The sequence below is a fragment of the Mustela nigripes genome, chromosome X, assembly GCF_022355385.1.
Source record: "Mustela nigripes isolate SB6536 chromosome X, MUSNIG.SB6536, whole genome shotgun sequence".
In the NCBI taxonomy this organism is placed as follows: domain Eukaryota; kingdom Metazoa; phylum Chordata; class Mammalia; order Carnivora; family Mustelidae; genus Mustela; species Mustela nigripes.
Genome location: NC_081575.1, coordinates 27,912,004 through 27,917,829, shown reverse-complemented (window position 1 = coordinate 27,917,829; position 5,826 = coordinate 27,912,004).

Here is a 5,826-nt window from a genome sequence, read left to right as displayed (position 1 = left end):
GAGACTATGGACTCTGAAAAACAACCTGAGGGTTTTGAAGGGGCTGGAGGGGGGCGGGGGGGAGGTTGGGGGAACCAGGTGGTGGGTATTGGAGAGGGCACAGATTGCATGGAGTACTGGGTGTGGTGCAAAAACAATGAATTCTGTTATGCTGAAAAGAAATTTAAAAAAATAGACTGCTGTAAATATCTTAAAAAGGATCCTCCATTTTAAGGAATGTAAATGCTGGTATATCAAATTGATGAAGGATGAAATGGAATGGTTTCTGTGACTCAACCTTAGTGATGTCTGTCAATTCCAGTGGGCAATTTTTTTTTTCTTTTTACTGTTCTTTTTTGCTAGATTGATCAATTTATTAATGGGATTAAAAACAGTCTTGATTTTGTTTTTACAAAGTCAGTGTAATATTAAAACTGTTGAATGTGAGCAGTGGATTTGGCATGAGGTCAAGAGCATGATTTGTGCTTGAGCAGTTGGAAACAAATACAGAAAAAAGACAAAAAGTGCTGTATCACTGTTTATTCTTATGTTCTTTTTTTTCTTGTTCTCACCACTACCAAATCTCTTATAGAAAATAATAAACTACTTATTTAACAGTGGCGTGGCCACTCAATACTGATTTGTAATGCTGAACATACAAGCTGTGAGAGGAGGAAGTGAAATTTCCCTTTTCTCGAGAATGTTAACACAAGCTCTCTCCAGAACAGCCTTACATAGAAATAGTAAAAATCTTCTTATATATCTGACCTCTAAAAATACATATATTCTTCCACACACACCGTATGTGACACTGTACTTCTCCCTTTGTCTTAATTTTTTGCAACTAGAGGATTCATTATAGAGGCCTCTTGCGTTTTGTTCCCTCAGAAGATAAGGAAAAAGTGAGTCAAAAAGGGATGAAGATTGAAAGGATTCAAGCCAGAGGAAAAGAGAAGATAATCCTAGAATCATAAAGTAAGAGAAACAGTAGGCATGGTGTAGTTGAATCCAAATCTTGTAGTTGACAGATGGTGTGGGGGTGATACTTAGAAGGGGCAAATGGCTTGACAAGGCTCACACATCTCATTTGCAAAAGATCCGGTATGAGAATATGGGCCTTCCTGACTCTCAGGCAGTTCCATCACTTTCTTCACTGTTTTGTCAAGGACTTCCCGAGTATCCAGTGCATATTGCTACTGCAGTAGCATCTGAGCTTTTATAGAAGCAGCTCCTCTGCATGAAAGAGCAGCAGCTGCAGGAATCTAACACCAGCAAGCAAAACCGCACTGCAGTAACTGAGCCCAGAAGGAGTCCTTTCTACAGCAAACTTCCTTGGCAGGCTGCAGAATGAGTCATCAATTGACATTGGTGAATAAAGTAATTGCACAGATAGATTTTCTTTTTTCTTTCCCCATTTTTTTTCCTTTTAGCAGATTCACTAATTATCTTTTCATATACATAGTGGGGGAGTGACAGTAATTTCTGCCTTATTAATGTCTGTCAAGTGTCAAGATCATCACAAATAAATTTCTGTTATTCCCAGAAGATGTAGAAGAAAGTAGGAAGCAAAATCTTGAATGAAAGTCTGAATGACATGGAGATTTTATGCTTTCCTCTTATTATTTTTTTAAAGTTGTTTTTTTAAAAAGATTTATTTATTTATTTTAGAGAAAGAGAGAGTGCAAGCTTGGGGAAGGGCAGAGGGAGAGAGAATCCTCAAGCAGGCTCCCCACAGAGTGCAAAGCCCAATGTGGGACTGTATCCCAGGGCACTGAGATCAGGACCCGAACCCAAATCAAGAGTCTCATAGTCAACCAACTGAGTCACTCGGGCACTCCTGCTTTCCTCTGATTCTTAAACAATGTTGTTATGATTGCTACAATATAAGTGGTACTACCCATCTGCTTTAAATTGCCAGGTGCAGGGGAAAAAAGAAATTCTTATATGAACATTAAAGCAACAACAATAAAAATGTTTCTCATTTTCATTTTTTTCTGTAAGAAGACTCGCCACTGATCTTTTTTTAAATTTTAAATTTATTAAAATTACTAATAAAACTTTACTTTGTTAATAGTTATTATCTCCAAACTGCAGTTTTATTTTACACACTGTGTTGCATCATGTGCCAAGCCAAAGAAGCTGGCTATTTTATGGATGAGCATGCATTTTCCTTAGGGTTTTCTTTTTTTTTTTAAGATTTTATTTTTTTAAATTTATTTGACAGAGAGACCACAAGTAGGCAGAGAGGCAGGCAGAGAGAGAGGAGGAAGCAGGCTCCCCGCTGAGGAAAGAGCCCGATGTGGGGCTCGATCCCAGGACCCCGGGATCATGACCTGAGCCGAAGGCAGTGGCTTAACCCACCAGGCGCCCCTCCTTAGGGTTTTCATAACCATTAAAACCGTGGCTCCTTAAATTTCTATGCAGGCAATGCTTATTCATAGACCCAGATCCATAACTTGCAGTTTATGTTCTCAAGTCCTAGAGCAACCAAAGCTCATACTATGCAGAGGGTCTGAAAATTACTTTTCCCCTACCTTCTCTCAGCTATCTGAAAATTTCCAAGGTAGTTTCCATGGGCTAGCCAATATTGTAGGCATTAATTGCTATTACTTAAGCCAGATTTCTAAGAAGCCATGCTGTTTAAAGAAAAGAAGACAAAGAATACAGACAACTAAAGATGGGGAACGTTTGAAAAACATAATTGAATTCTTTAAGTATAAATTGTGGGAACTGGTTTCAAAGTGAAACATGCTGGCAAGATCTCAATCTCACTTGAAGTTTCTAATACAGCAGAGGCATTGAAATGTATAAAAAATTGAGTCGATGGTTGAATAACGGGTAATTTCACGACAAATTTTTAAGTATAAGACAGTATGGGTTGAAATTCAGTGAATGCATGTCTCTCAAGAAATGGCAGTGGCTGAAAACCCACCTTGCCCATTTTGGTAATACTCCTAACCTTGAGACTTATCGATAAAGGCTATGAACTACCACATGATATCTTTTAGAACAACTGTGTGCAAAAAAAGTAATCTGGGCAGAATGAACCATGACTCAAGTTTAACACCACAAGCATCGCCTTCATTTCATGTATTAAGTCACATCTGTAGAAGTCCATGCATTGTCAGGTGGCTTTGCCCTGCTTTAAATGACTAGGTGGATTCTGCTTAAATCCAAAGGATAATTCACTTATTACTCTAATGCCAATTTATCTCAGTTTTGATCACAGAAAAATAAAGCAATGAACCCACTAGAGAGATTACATTGGATGTGAACTTTGTGGAGTTGATTTTGAAAGCCAGAAGGCCCAGTTTTCATTTGGCTGTGAGTTTCTGTATTCTGCTTGGCTTGAGCCTGAGGTTAATCATTAATCCATTGACTATTAGTTTGCTTTTATAATGAGCTGGACACTTTGGTCCATTTTGAATGGGTCTAAATGATATTTGATTGTTGTACTAACTCCTTCTGGCAATTTGGTGATCGAAAGATTACAGGTGTTTGCAGATAGGTCATGAGGAATAACTTTTCAATACATAGTGAAAAGCATAGAGATACAAATTAAATGAGAGATTGTATGCGAGAAAATATTCACAAAAAGCAACTAGAAGGATCAGCACTTTTTAATGGGTTCCCTTTCTTTGGTTCCTTGGAGAGAAAGTATTTCAGTCAGATATTACCAGCATTAAAATCATTACCCAGTATATGGGCAGATGGCCGGCCGATAATTGTTTATAGGGACAGATGGCAGTTCCTTGTACCCTCTTACTAGTTTCTATGTTTTTAAAGCTCAGCAGTTGCAATGTGAAGCCTTCATAGGACCATAAAATACAAACCACTTTAAATAACTCTGAACCAGGATTTTGACTGATGTGCTTAAAGGAAACAGTCACAGTTTGAAACTCAATCTGCAGAGAGATTCTAGGTATAAGGCCCTGCATGTTATTATTTATAGGAGTAGCAGGGAAATTTGGGCTAGGTCTACACACAGACACATAAATTGGCATCAGTAAAATAAAGAATGGAATCCAAACAAGTATTTTTACCCTAAACCAGACAAAGGCAGAATTTTAGTAGGTACTCAATAATCAAACACCAGCATGTATTGTGTATTTGACTAGTGTTCGCAAGGGCTGCAAAAGAAGTACCAGGCCTTGTCCTGATCTTAGTTAGCTGACAATCCGGTAGGGAGTGAAATGATACCCAGAGAGAGATTATTTTGATACAAGGCATAGGATGCTACATTCAAGTCCGTCCCCAGACAATAGAGCTAGAGAAGGTCAAATAGAGTGATGAGCACTTACTAGAGATGAGTTGACCTCAGTTGGGCAAGGGAAGGATCAATGATGTCTTTGCAGGTGGAAAGAATGATATAAGGAAAGGCACAGAGGCACAAACACAGCCTGAAAATCCTGTATTTTTCATTTACTTCTCTTTTCAAAAATTTTTATTTATTTATTTTTATTTAAACTCAATTAACAAATAATGTATCATTGGTTTCAGAAGTAGAGGTCAGTGATTCATCAGTCCTGTATTCTTCATTTTATTATGTTTATTACTTTCTCCCGTATGTGTTTCTCCTATTTCAGTCTCATAATGGGGTAAGGGAGAGTAACCAATATGTTTCTTTGATTAATGTGGAAGAATCATTCAAAAGGCCTGACTATGTGGGAACCTGAGTTCTGGGCTACAGATTTCAGACATTGTCCTTTTGAGACAATATGATGTGTGCAAATATTATTTTCAGATATTTTGTCCGACAGTGTTTCGTGAAGTAGATTGGAAAGGAAGAGACTAGACAGAGATCATTTAGGTAATTATTACCATACTTAAGACTAAAGGTGATAAATCTCCAAAACAGAGTGAAAACCATGGGCAAGAGAAGAAAGATTACGCTCCGTGATGATTGGGTATTTGTGTACAGCCACAATGAAGGGCAAGGGTCAGATCAAATGTTTACAACTTGAAGGGTAGGAAAATGATTTTGCTCCTAAGTAATAGCAGTAAGTGAGACTGAGAGGAGAGGAGAAACCACACATTTGAATCTATGTTTCATACGCTACTGAGACGGGGCGATGGGCAACATTAATGACGTATTGAAGTCAGGTGGAAACGATTTGCAGAAAAGACAAATATAGAGGTAAAAATGACACGGTTAGTTGCTGGGAGTAATGGGTGAGATGGTAATTGGATGAAATCACAAAGGGAGAAGCGTATAAAGCAGATAGTGTTATAATGAAGACTAAAGCTTGGAAACAATATCCCAATTTTAAAACTAGATGTTAAGGGTCTGTTTCAGAACAGACTTTAACTTTTTTTTTTCTCTCTCTATGACAGTCTTGTGATGTCTGCACATGAAAGCTTATATTTGTGTTGTTAGTGAATATAGAATCTTTTATTTCTTTTTCCTTTTTATTATCCTACTGGAAACAATGGCATAATGTATGCCGGAAAGGCATTCCCTTGCCTGGCTGTTATATTAAGAAGAGGCTGCCAAAAACAAACAATAACAACAAACCACACCAAATAAAAGTACATAAGTATATGCTTACATCAACAGAAAAATGTAGTTTTGATTCCACTGAAATTTTTTTTTCTGAATTTCGAGTGAAGCAAATGCAGTGGCAGTAATGTTATATCAACGAGTTTATTTTCCCTAACTGGTCTGCATCAGGGTCTAAAATAATAAATTTTACAGTGATTTTGTTGCAACTGTTTGTTGTTTTCATCATAGTTTAATTCCATTTCACATCCCCAGAATCCTTGGCAGATAACACATTCAGGGTATATAAACAATTACCTGAACCCCCCACAAAAAAAAAAAAAAAAAAAAAAAAAAAAAAAAAAAAA